A 13675-nucleotide genomic window follows, 5' to 3' on the forward strand; every position below is an offset into this window, starting at 1 on the left:
CTTCGACAAAAATGTCGTAAGCAATTCAGAGGTGTTTTTTAAACTTACTCTGTCTGCCTCATTCTTTGCTATCAACATTAATTTAAAGTTTTGCATGTGTGTGTCTTATTATTATATTTTTCTATGGTTATTTGAATAAATTCATGTAGTTTTATTACACAGCTAATACGCTTGAGAGATAACAAATATTTGTTAGATGAAATATAATATAGTCCATTAAGACCATTAAAAGTTTGTTGCTTAAGTCTTTCGCTTAGATCGAAAAAAAAAAGTTTCTTACTTAAGTCTTTCGTTTATTTTATTCTTATTAGAATTTGAAACGATAATTAAAACAACTACTTGTGGCGGGTGCTAAACTATAATTAATAAAAAAAAAAACATGTACATGTTAGACATTTCACGCAATTTTGGACGTCCTATGAAGAAAAAACAATAAAATCTCCAAGGGCGATGATTCTTTGTATTTTTGAGTTTACCACCAAAAAGTGTACTGAACTGATCGACATAACTCTAAATGTATCACCGTCTATTTGACCACTCAGGTAATTGCTATGGATAAAATTTAACTAATTGTTTTGGTTCAAGAACATGTACTATTGGTCGGAAAAATTAGAAACTTAACAAATTAGAGCTTTAACAACCACGTTACCCATTGTTTAAAGAATTATCCCTAAATTTGTATAATGCTCTAATGCGAATTTTTTCTATAGAAAATTTTGTCAAAATTTTATTTCTATAGAAAATTTTGTCAAAATTTTAGTTCTATGGAAAATTTTATCAAAATTTTATTTCTATAGAAAATTTTGTCAAAATTTTAGTTCTATAGAAAATTTTGTCAAACATTTAGTTCTATGGGAACTTATATCAAAATTTTATTTCTAAAGAAAATTGTGTCAAATTTTTTTTTCTATAGAAAATTTTGTCAAAATTTTATTTCTAGACAAAATTTTGCCAAAATTTTATTTCAATAGAACATTTTGTCAAAATTTTATTTCTATAGAGAAGTTTCTCATTTTTTTTAATAGAAAATGTTGTCACAATTTTATTTCTATAGAAAATTTTGTCAAAATTTTATTTCTATAGACAATTTTGTCAACATTTTACTTCTATGGAAAAGTTTATCAAAATTTTATTTCTATAGAAAATTTTGTCAAAATTTTATTTCTATGGAAAATTTTATCAAAATTTTATTTCTATAGACAATTTTGTCAATATTTTACTTCTATGGAATATTTTATCAAAATTTTATTTCTATAGAAAATTTTGTCAAATTTTTACTTCTATGGAAAATTTTATCAAAATTTTATTTCTATAGAAAATGCTGTCAAAACTTTATTTCTGTAGAAAATTTTGTCAAAATTTTTTTCTATAGAAAATTTTTTCAAAATTTTATTTCCATAGAAAATGCTGTCAAAACTTTATTTCTTTAGAAAAATTTGTCAAAATTTAATTTCTAGACAAAATTTTGCCAAAATTTTATTTCTAAAGAAAATTTTTGTCAAAATTTTATTTCTGTAGAAAATTTTGTCAAAATTTTATTTCTAGAGAGAAAATTTTGCCAAAATTTTATTTCTAGAGAAAATTTTGTCAAAATTTTATTTCTATAGACAATTTTGTCAACATTTTATTTCTAGAGAAAATTTTGTCAAAATTTTATTTCTATAGAAAATTTTGTCAACATTTTACTTCTATAGAAAATTTTATCAAAATTTTATTTCTATAGAAAATTTTGTCAAAAATTTATTTCTATAGAAAAATTTATCAAAATTTTATTTTCTTAGAAAATTTTGCCAAATTGTATTTCTTTAGAAAATTTTGTCAAAATTTTATTTCTATAGAAAATTTTGTCAAAATTTTATTTCTAGACAAAATTTTGCCAAATTATTATTTCTATAGAAAATGTTGTCAAAACTTTATTTCTGTAGAAAATTTTGTCAAAATTTTATTTCTAGAGAAAATTTTTCCAAAATTTTATTTCTAGAGAAAATTTTGCCAAAATTTTATTTCTAGAGAAAATTTTGCCAAAATTTTATTTCTGTAGAAAAGCTTCTCAAAATTTTATTTCTAGAGAAAATTTTGCCAAAATTTTATTTCTGTAGAAAGTTTTATTAAAATTTTATTTCAATAGAAAATTTTAGTTCTACGGAAAATTTTATCAAAATTTTATTTCTATAAAAAACTTTGTCAAAATTTTAGTTCTATGGAAAATTTGGTCAAAATTTTAGTTCTACGGAAAATTTTGTCAAAATTTTAGTTCTACAGGAAAATTTTGTCAAAATTTTATTTCTATAGAAAAGTGTTTAATTTTTTTTGTTCTATAGAAAATTTTCTCAAAATTTTATTTCTATAGAAAATGTCAATTTTTTTTTGTATAGAATATTTTGTCAAAATTTTATTTCCATAAAAAATTTTGTCAAAAATTTATTTCCATAAAAAATTTTGTCAAAATTTTATTTCTATAGAAAATTTTGTCAAAATTTTATTTCTATAGAAAATTTTTTCAATATTTTATTTTTATGGAAAAGTTGGCCAAAACTGTATTTCTATAGAAAATTGAGGTACATCTTAGTTGGAGCGGTATATTTTGCAAAATCTACCAAAGCATCAAAAATTCTACCAATCTACCAAGTAGTAAAAACATCTACCATTTGGAATTCTACCAACTGCGGCAACCGTGGTAGTAGTACAGATGATGCTACACACTAACCAATGGGTTAAGTGAGTATGTAATCTCAAAACCTAACTTTTTTAACACCAAGCCTAAAACTAAACCCAATTACCTTTCACTCATAATTTAGCTAACTTAAAATAATCAGTACTACCCCAATAATCTAAATATTTTACCACAACCGCCACAGATGAAGTGGCAAAATTCTTTGGTTTCTACATACAACCAAAAAGAAATATGTTTGGAATTTTAATAAGCTACATAATGATGTATAATAAAGAAATATGAATAGGAACACTTATGCAGACATAAAGAGCGAGAGAGTGAAAAACACAACCACTTCATCCAATATTCCATTTTTTTTCTTCTTTTATATAATAAAAAATTCCTTTTCATTGAAGTGGTGTTGTGTTCAATCGCGTACCATAGACTGGACCGTATGCAAAAATACTATACAGATTTTTTAATAAATAAGCAAGAATAATATATGCGAGGGGATCACCATTATTTTGCTTCACCGTTAGATACAAGAGATTTGTCCTATATAGTAACCGAGATTAGACCAGAGTGCACTTTCCTCTGTCCTTTTTTATTCTGATTTATGCACCCAAAGAAAGAATACTCTTCTCTGAATGAATTTTTAGACAAAGGAAACTCTCCTTTAATGTAAAGCATTTTCTGTACAAGCAACTAAATTCGAATTTTTGACTAACAATGCGACGATTTTCTCCATTTTTTTTTTTTGTGTCAAAAGAAAATTTTGTTTGTCTCTGAAAAGACAACTATTCTTTCAGTGTGGTTTCTGTAATCAACTCTACACACAAAAAATTTTTTTCTGATTCAATCACCAAATTAATTGATCCAATTAATTTTTTAATTGAAATGTCTTCAATCACGAAAATGATAGTATCAATCACAGTTTTAATTGGGCATAGAAAAAATTCTTAATTAAAAAATTAATTGATTTTTTCAGCAAATTTCAATTAATTTTTTAATTGATTCAATTAAAAATTTAATTGATGTTGATTGCAAAACTCAATTAATTTATTAATTGAAAAAGGTAACTATTTTTAATTACTTTCTGAATTGGCTTAGAGTTTTTATTTGGATTAACAAATGATTGTTTGCAATACATTTTTAATTTAAAAAAATCAGCACTTTTTTAACTGAATTAGTCTTCCGAATTTGATTAAAAAGTTAATTGTATCAATTAATTTTTTAATTAAAAATTTTAAAATTTTCAATCATTGACTTAATTAACTTAATGTTTCTATCATGATTAAAAAGTTAATTGTATCAATTAATTTATTAATTGAACAAATTTTCAACTTCAATTAACTTTTTAATTGGAAATATTTTGGTGATATTTTTTTCTGTGTACAATAATATATGTAACAACACAACATAGCAGAGAGCTATGTTCCGTTTTGCTCTATACAAATCACTGGTCATTACTGTAGAAAAAAAAAAACAATAAATACAGCATAAAAAGCTGTCATAAATATAATGAAAACAAATCACAAATTACAACATGAACACTAAAAACGTTAATTAACAAAAAATTATATTACATATAAAAAAAAACATAATTGGCTATAGATATTTATCGATTGAAAATTTGATACACATAGAAAGTAAAATGGAAATAGTGGAGAAACAAGTAAACTCGGAACACATGGTTGAAAATAAACTGCACGCAAAAAAATGCAAGCAATAGTTTTCATCAAAAGTCCTAATTGACATAAATGTATTTTATTTAAATAAAAAACTTTTGATCAGAATAAATCACAAAAATAAATCGAATCAATTAATTATTTAATTGTATTTATTAATTTGAAAAGTATTGTCCATGATTAAAGCTACTTCAATTAAAATCAATTAATTTCGTGATTAAATACAAAAAAACTTTTGTCATTTTATTGAAAAATGTAACCAATATGGACAATTCCCAATTTCCACTGAATACCAGTAATAGTAATTTCTGCAAAAACTCTATATTTATTTCTTGGAATTAAAAATGATTTACAAGCTGTTTCAGCGGAAAAAAATCAAAAGACTTAGGAAGAAAACTTTCCTCTGGCAAAGTTTGTGGCTTAAGTCTTTAGATTTAAAATTTTCCGAAACCTCAAAAAAGACAAGTGTATATACCACACAAGGTCGTGGGTTCGATTCCTTTTTTCAGCGGTGGATTATCCCACCTCAGTAATGCTGGTGACATTTCTGAGGGTTTCAAAGCTTCTCTAAGAGGTTTCACTGGAATGTGGAACGCCGTTCGGACTCGGCTATAAAAAGGAGGTCCCTTGTCATTGAGCTTAACATAGAATCGGGCAGCACTCAGTGATAAGAGAGAAGTTCACCAATGTGGTATCACAATGGACTGAATAGTCTAAGTGAGCCTGATACATCGGGCTGCCACATAACCTAACCTAACCTAACCTAACCATATACCCTTCTCTATCTAGCATAAATGTATACTGACTCGATGCCGGCTATATATGGGTACACTGAAAGAAGAGTGTTCTTTTTTGAAGAACGAAATTTTAGACCAGGGGTAGTCAACCTTTTTTTTTACTTACCGCCCACTTTTTCACCTCGAGTGATAGAAAAATATTCTTACCGCCCACTTAATCCACAGTGTTGTTTATTGATAAACTGCTTTTATTTATTAGGTTTTTACATTTTATTAAATAATTTTAATCAAGTATAATGAAATATTGAGTATTTAATGGGATCCCTGAGGCTGATACTGCGAAAGTAAATATTTATTTTTGTCAAAAACAAGCGAAGGTCTCCTCTTTCAGAAATATTAAGGCGGTTTCTTTCTTTGTTCATGATGTGGTTAATGGCACAAAATCCTGATTCGACTAAATATGAATAATAATTTAAATACCTCTCTCCACATATTTGGATATAAAAGAGGTATTTTGTTATGTTGCCGCAAGTTTTCATATCCGCCATTTTCGAAACTCTGTTTACAATCTTCATCATATTTTATTTCTAATAGTTCTTCCTGATACTTTGTATCAGCTTCTTTAGCATTCGCTGTAAATGGATTTTTCATCCATTGCTACACCTTTAAGTTCAAAATGTCTTCAAATCGTTTTTTTATGTCAGACTTAAGTTTACTAAGTTTCTATATTTACAGCTCCTTGTCTTCTAAATAAAACTAAAATCAGTAAGATAGTTAAAATATATAATATACTTAGGAAAATCCTACCGCCCACCAAAAAGTCCCACTAGAGGGCGGGAGCGACCAGCTTGATATTAGAGACAATCGTTATAACACTTGCGATAAATTCAAGTTTATCTAAAGAAGATTTTTTTTTGTCTAAAATTTTGTTCCCGAGGAGAGTATTTTTTTATGTGAGTACTATGTTCGGGTTTCGCCCTAAAATGCAGCTTTGTCCCTCCGATATATTTTTGAATCAATTAATTTAAAACAGTGAAAATGTACGCAATCAGCACTTCAAAGGATTTCAAAATTAGATCAAAAAATTAAGAGTCGTCAAATACATATATATTTGTAATTTTAAGTTACAGATTTAGGTAGAAATCAGATGGTAAAATTTTGAATTTTGTTTTTATCCACAGAATTTCACAGTGATACAATATTCAACATTTTTTCTAATCAAACATCACTTATCCTAGCAGAAAGTTCTCGATGAGAGTACTTTCTGGAATTTGGTATATTGGTTTTTTAGCCAAATTGAACTGTAGTTTTTTAGCCCTTGAACTATTTAAAATTTTACTAAACAATCATTTTTCTAATTTTATTTTTATTTATGTTTTTTTTTTTTATATGCGAAACAAAATAAATAATAACAACGATTTTGACAAATACGCATTTATGTTGTTATATATAAAAAAAAAATAAAAAAATAAAATAAAATTAAATTGCAAAAATGAAACAATAAATATCACAAAAATCTAAAGATTTAAGTAACAAACTTCACCAGATGAGAGTTTGTTTCCTAAGTTTTATGTTTAAAGCCACCATGTTATTTTCTCTGGAATTATCTATCTGATTTCTGCAAAACTATGTTTATGTTTGGTGAGAAAATAATATTTATGCGACAAAAATTTTCCATATTTACCGTGTTTATTTATTTATTCAAAAATTTAAGATCATAAAATGGATTGTTGTAAAAACAAGAAATTCCACAGATATCTAAACACTTAAGTCACAAACTTTACCAGTTAAGAGTTTGTTTCCTAAGTCTTTTCTGTTAAGAGTTTGTTTCCTAAGTCTTTTATTTTTCATTCAAAGAAACAGCTTTTAAGTTAACGAATCAATGAGTAAAGTGAATTAAAGCTTCTCAATAATTCAATCTGATAAGATATTGGCAATTTATTGTAAAATATTATGCTATTGCGTTTGTGATATGGTACAAAAAGACAATATTGTGTATATGTATGTATGTATGTATATGAATAATGAGTATTAAATTCTCCTGCCATTGTCTCACTGCCATTGTACAACTGATTCTAAACAAACGTCATTCAATTCTAGACTCATTGTTTCAAGTATTTATTGTCTCAAATGTTTATTTTTCGAATTGTAGACAGCAAAGACAAAAACAAGTGGTGTTTTTTCATAGTATATACTAAGAAAAATATCAACACTATAGCAAATGCAAAGCAGCTATACAGCAGCTTAACATAAATGCTCTATTCTATCAACATAACAACATATGCATGTATAATTTTTTTAGATCATTGTGAGAAATATTGAAAGTTGTTAGGTAACCTTTTTTCTTCAAATTGTTTTCATAGTTTTAATTGTGAAACGTAAAAGTGCTTATTATGATAAAAAAAAATAAAATAAATTTTTGCATTTCATTTAAAACAAGGGTCGGTTTTGAGTTGTTCATCGAAGCGGGATTCTATGGTATTCATACATTTAGGATCTATGTAGAACAAACAAATTAACAGATTAGAGACAATCGTTACAACACATGTTATAAATTCAGGTTTAGCTAAGAGAATATGCTTTATAATAAAGAAGAATTTTGTTTCTCTAAAATTGTGATCCGGAGGAGATATTTTTTGTTTCGTTTTCTAATTTAATTTCGCTTGCAGTAGACTACCTCCATTTAAAATCAATCAGCCGTATTAACTTCTTGGGGTCTTAAAAGAAATTAATAAACTTCGATTAAGCAAAAATTCAGATACCATCGCTGATAGATGGCTCAGATCAATCCATAATTTCAACTAGCCTCCCTAATGACCATTTGAATTTGGAATCTGGCATTTTTCTAGACCCACAAAAAGATAAATCACATATCCAAAAACAAAAATAAATATTTTTAAAATTTCACACATAATATTGTCTACCAAATAAATGAAGCAAGTCTATTACAAAGGTATTGCCTTAGCGTTTCATATGTTTTGTTGTGGAAGAAACATAACAAAAAAATCAGAGCATGATAACTTAATATGACAATGGCATTTGTGCATTGCAAATAGAGGTTAATAGAAAAATTGCCACATACTTGGAATTGCAAAGATGTCAACAATAGTCAACATCAGTTCAAAAGACAGAGTATTAACATATATTTGATAAAATAAATTGTGACATTGTTTTTGTTCATTGACTATTGATGACTTGTGGGAAGAAATTTCAATTTTTTTCAAGTCATTTATTGAGTAGATGGATTTTTAAAGACCCAACATAGTGCTAATGACCGCTACAAATTTCATTGAGAAATGACTATTGGAAAAATAGTTTCGCTTTCAAACACCAAACAGGATTTCTTGGCTTTATTCATTTCCATTGAGTGTAAAATTGTTTATTGTTTTCCCCGCATTGCATTGCAATGAACCGCAAAAACCAAAATACATTGCAAATCTACAAAATTTTTTTTTCAAAATTGCTTTGGCTAATGGTCGTTTTTTTCTCTTCAATGCTCATAGGATAAGTGGAATTTTTTAGCATTTGTTAAAGGTTTTGTTTTTTTTTTTATTTTTGAAGTTATCGTAAACTCTATTAAGATTTCGATTTCTATAAGAAAACTTGTTTGTCTTTTCCTAGCAAATCGCAAAGAAAAACAAAACAAAATTTCAAGCAACAATATTTAAAAAGATATGCGCGAGCTACAATGATGTTGCAATCACTGTATGTGGGTCTTAGACTATAGCAGGGACGTATATTTAAGTTTGCCTTAAAGGGGAGAGGACGGTGTATTATAACAAATATAAATTTGTCTAGATGGACGTCTGTTGAAACTAATTTTGACAAAAATTTCTATAGAAATAAAAATTTTGGGACAATTTTCTATAGAAATAAAATTTTTGAAAAAAAAAATTGTATAGAAATCAAATTTTTGGCCAAAATTTTCTATAGAAATAAAATTCTTGAGAAAATTTTCTATAGAAAACAAATTTTTGACCAAAATTTTCTATAGAAATCAAATTTTTTAAATAATTTTCAATAGAAATAAAATTTTTGACAAAATTTTCTATAGAAATAAAATTTTTGAGAAAATTTTGACAAAATTTTTTATAGAATTAAAATTTTGACAAAATTTTTTATAGAAATAAAATTTTGACCACATTTAGGAATAAAATTATAACAAAATTTTCTATAGAAATAAAATTCTTGAGAAAATTTTCTATAGAAATCAAATTTTTGACCAAAATTTTCTATAGAAATCAAATTTTTTAAATAATTTTCAATAGAAATAAAATTTTTGACAAAATTTTCTATAGAAATAAAATTTTTGAGAAAATTTTGACAAAATTTTTTATAGAATTAAAATGTTGACAAAATTTTTTATAGAAATACAATTATAGAAATAAAATTTTGACAAAATTGTTTATGCAAATAAAATTTATTTCTCTCACAAAACTTTATTTCTTTCATTGTCTAAAGAAATAAAATTATGACTAAATTTTCTATAGAAATAAAATTTTTGCGAAAATTTTGACAAAATTGTCTATGGGAATAAAATTATGACAAAATGTTCTACTGAAATAAAGTTTGGACAAACAATTTCTACAGAAATAAAATTTTGTTGAAATTTTTTATAGAAAAAAAATTGACAAAATTGTCTATAGGAATAAAATTATAACAAAATTTTCTATAACAGGTTGGCTGATAAGTCCCCGGTCTGACAAAGAAAAACACATTTTTTTTGTCAAAATTCGTTTTTATTATTCAACATAGTTCCCTTCAAGAGCGATACAACGATTATAACGACCTTCCAATTTTTTTATACCATTTTGGTAGTACTCCTTCGGTTTTGCCTCAAAATAGGCCTCAGATTCGGCGATCACCTCTTCATTGCAGCCAAATTTTTTCCCTGCGAGCATCCTTTTGAGGTCTGAGAACAAGAAAAAGTCGCTGGGGGCCAGATCTGGAGAATACGGTGGGTGGGGAAGCGATTCGAAGCCCAATTCATGAATTTTGCCATCGTTTTCAATGACTTGTGGCACGGTGCGTTGTCTTGGTGGAACAACACTTATTTCTTCTTCATATGGGGCCGTTTTGCCGCGATTTCGACCTTCAAACGCTCCAATAACGCCATATAATAATCACTGTTGATGGGTTTTTCCCTTCTCAAGATAATCGATAAAAATTATTCTATGAGCATCCCAAAAAACAGAGGCCATTACTTTGCCAGCGGACTTTTGAGCCTTTCCACGCTTCGGAGACGGTTCACCGGTCGCTGTCCACTCAGCCGACTGTCGATTGGACTCAGGAGTGTAGTGATGGAGCCATTTTTCATCCATTGTCACATATCGACGGAAAAACTCTGGTGTATTACGAGTTAACAGCTTCAAACACCGCTCAGAATCATCAACACGTTGTTGTTTTTGGTCAAATGTGAGCTCGCCGCACACATTTTGCACAGAGCTTCCGCATATCCAAATATTGATGAATGATATGACCAACACGTTCCCTTGATATCTTTAAGGCCTCTGCTATCTCGATCAACTTCATTTTACTATCATTCAAAATCATTTTGTGGATTTTTTTGATGTTTTCGTCGGTAACCACCTCTTTCGGACGTCCACTGCGTTCACCGTCCTCCGTGCTCATTTCACCATGCTTGAATTTTGCATACCAATCAATTATTGTTGATTTCCCTGGGGCAGAGTCCGGAAACTCATTATCAATCCAAGTTTTTGCTTCCACCGTATTTTTTCCCTTCAGAAACAGTATTTTATCAAAACACGAAATTCCTTATTTTCCATTTTTTTCACAATAACAAAAGTTGCTTCACAAAAGACGCTCTATCTCACAAACTAATTGACTTACAGACATCAAATTTTGACACGAATCATTTGAAGGTTGGTACTATATAAAAATAATATGCTTTTAATACTAGATGGCGTCCATCTATGTGTCAGACCGGGGACTTATCAGCCAACCTGTTAGAAATAAATTTTTGGAGAAAATTTTCTATAGAAATAAAATTTTGACAAAATTTTCTATTTTGATAAAATGTTCTTCAAATTTGGGTATATTTTTTTTGGCACGAGTAGCAACCGTGCTCTAAAGCCAGTTTAACTCTTTTTATTTCATGGAAATTATTACGTTTTAGTTAACTTTACTCCAATATGAGAAAGATTAATTAATCTCTTGTATACGTTACTCAAATGAAGAATAAATATTTACTTATTATGTATTTCCCACAAATTAATTAAGAATTTTATAAAAAAAAAAAAAAAATTTCACAAATTAGAGATATTTTTGCATTTTTCTAACTCCAAATTTTCCTTCTTAAAAGAAGTGAAAAAAATAATTATGTCTAATAACTTTCTTAAATTTGTCGAAAAATATTTATTTATTTTTGTGACATCGCCAGTTTAGATAAAATTTTCTAAAATTAGTCCACACTTTTCTTCCTGGTGGGTTAATTTTTTAGAGTATAAACTAATTTTAACAAAGTTGTCTGGAGGTTCTAAAAGCCTCGGTATGATTGAAAGTTTTTGTCTAAAAAAAAAAAATAAATAAATTAATAATATTTAAACATAAATATTTAAATATAAATATCCTTCCAAAAAATTTAGCTGCGTCTTTGAGCTGTGCTATGTTTTAATTGGTTGGTCATACACAAAAAAAAAAACAAACAAACAAACCCAAAAACTAGTAAACAGCATTTTTTCTGCAAATAAGTGTTCGTTCGAATATTCACCAACACCACTAAATGCTGGGTGTAGGAAACCCAAAGTAAATGTCTAGCAATGAATAAAATACCGTCCACCTTATACAGCAATGGCGAGTTACTTTTAAAAATTAGTCGCCGTGTTTTTTGTTCACTTTTTTTAGTTTTTATAGTAAAATCTTTGAAAATTGAATTTCTGGCAATTTGGTATTGCCTCACGACTACCCAACTACAGGTTCCATGTAACATTTATGATTGCAACCAAAAAAAAAATGGTAAGCAATAATATTCCACTATTTGATGGACTCCTTGGACAAACCATAGTCAAAAGTAAAAAATCTCTATCCCATATTTACAACAACAAAAAGCGCTTTAAGTTTATGGCCAATGTGGATAGGCTCCAAAATCAAAACCTATCAATAATGGAAAACATACCAGATGAACTTGTTTGGTTAAGTAATTAGCAATATTTGTGTAATGAAAATGCTAGGACAGGAAATAATGACTGGGACACAATATATAATCCATAGATGTAATGAGGAGTTTATACACAAATCACTTTGTCACATACAAGCCATGAATGTAAAGTGAAAATATTTCCTGGTCCATGCAATGTGATAATTTTTGTCTACAAATATTTATTGATTTTTTTAAGGAATACGCAATGCTTTGTAGTTTCCGGTATCACTAGGTTGTTAAAGGATTTCAACAACACCCATAAAAGAAAACTTTCACTACATGAAAATAAAAACTCAAAAAAAATTCTATAGTAATAAAAAGTAATAAAAAGAAAATTTGCCATATAAATGATATATTGAGAAAATTTCCTATAGAAATGAAATGTAGACAAAATTTCCTATGGAAATAAATTTTTGACAAAATTCACTATAGAAATGAAATATTGAGAAAATTGTCTATAGCAAGGAAGTCTTGACAAAATTTCCTATAGCAAAGAAATTTTGACAACATTTCCTATATCAAAGAAATTTTCAGAACATTTCTTATAGAAATAGAATTTTGAGAAAATTTCCTATAGAGAAAAAATTTGGACAACATCCAAATTTGACAAAATTTCATATGCATAGAAATTTTGACAAAATTTCTTTTAACAAATAAAAATGTTGACAAAATTTCCTTTAACAAAGATATTTTAGAAATAAATTTTTGACAAAATTCACTATAGAAATGAAATATAGAGAACATTTTCTATAGCAAGGAAGTATTGACAAAATTTCGTAGAGCAAAGAAATTTTGACAAAATTTTCTATAGAAATTAAATTTTGACAAAATTTCCTATAGAAATTCAATTTTGACAAAATTTCCTATAGAAATGAAATTTTGACAAAATTTATTATAGCAAAGAAATTTTGACAACATTTCCTATATCAAAGAAATTTTGAGAAAATTTCTTATAGAATTAAAATTTTGAGAAAATTTCCTATAGAGAAAACATTTGCACAACATTTCCTATAGCAAAGAAAATTTGACAAAATTTCATATAGCAAAGAAATTTTGACAAAATTTCTTTTAACAAATAAAAATTTTGACAAAATTTCCTTTAACAAAGATATTTTGGAAATACATTTTTGACAAAATTCACTATAGAAATGAAATATAGAGAAAATTTTCTATAGCAAGGAAGTATTGACAAAATAGGATAGCTATAAGAATATAGCAAAGAAATTTTGACAAAATTTCTTTTAACAAATAAAAATTTTGACAAAATTTCCTTTAACAAAGATATTTTAGAAATACATTTTTGACAAAATTCACTATAGAAATGAAATATAGAGAAAATTTTCTATAGCAAGGAAGTATTGACAAAATTTCGTATAGCAAAGAAATTTTGACAAAATTTTCTATAGAAATTAAATTTTGACAAAATTTCCTATAGAAA

The 13675-nt window shown here is 27.0% G+C and overlaps 1 protein-coding gene across 9 annotated transcripts in view; it reads right to left on the minus strand.

The window, feature by feature from the left end:
* IRSp53 (Insulin receptor substrate 53 kDa) overlaps positions 1-13675 on the minus strand; it is a 109030-nt gene that overhangs the window by 72993 nt on the left and 22362 nt on the right. The gene's annotated exons all lie outside the window — the stretch shown is intronic.

Source organism: Haematobia irritans, chromosome 4 (assembly GCF_050003625.1).
Source record: "Haematobia irritans isolate KBUSLIRL chromosome 4, ASM5000362v1, whole genome shotgun sequence".
Lineage (NCBI taxonomy): Eukaryota > Metazoa > Arthropoda > Insecta > Diptera > Muscidae > Haematobia > Haematobia irritans.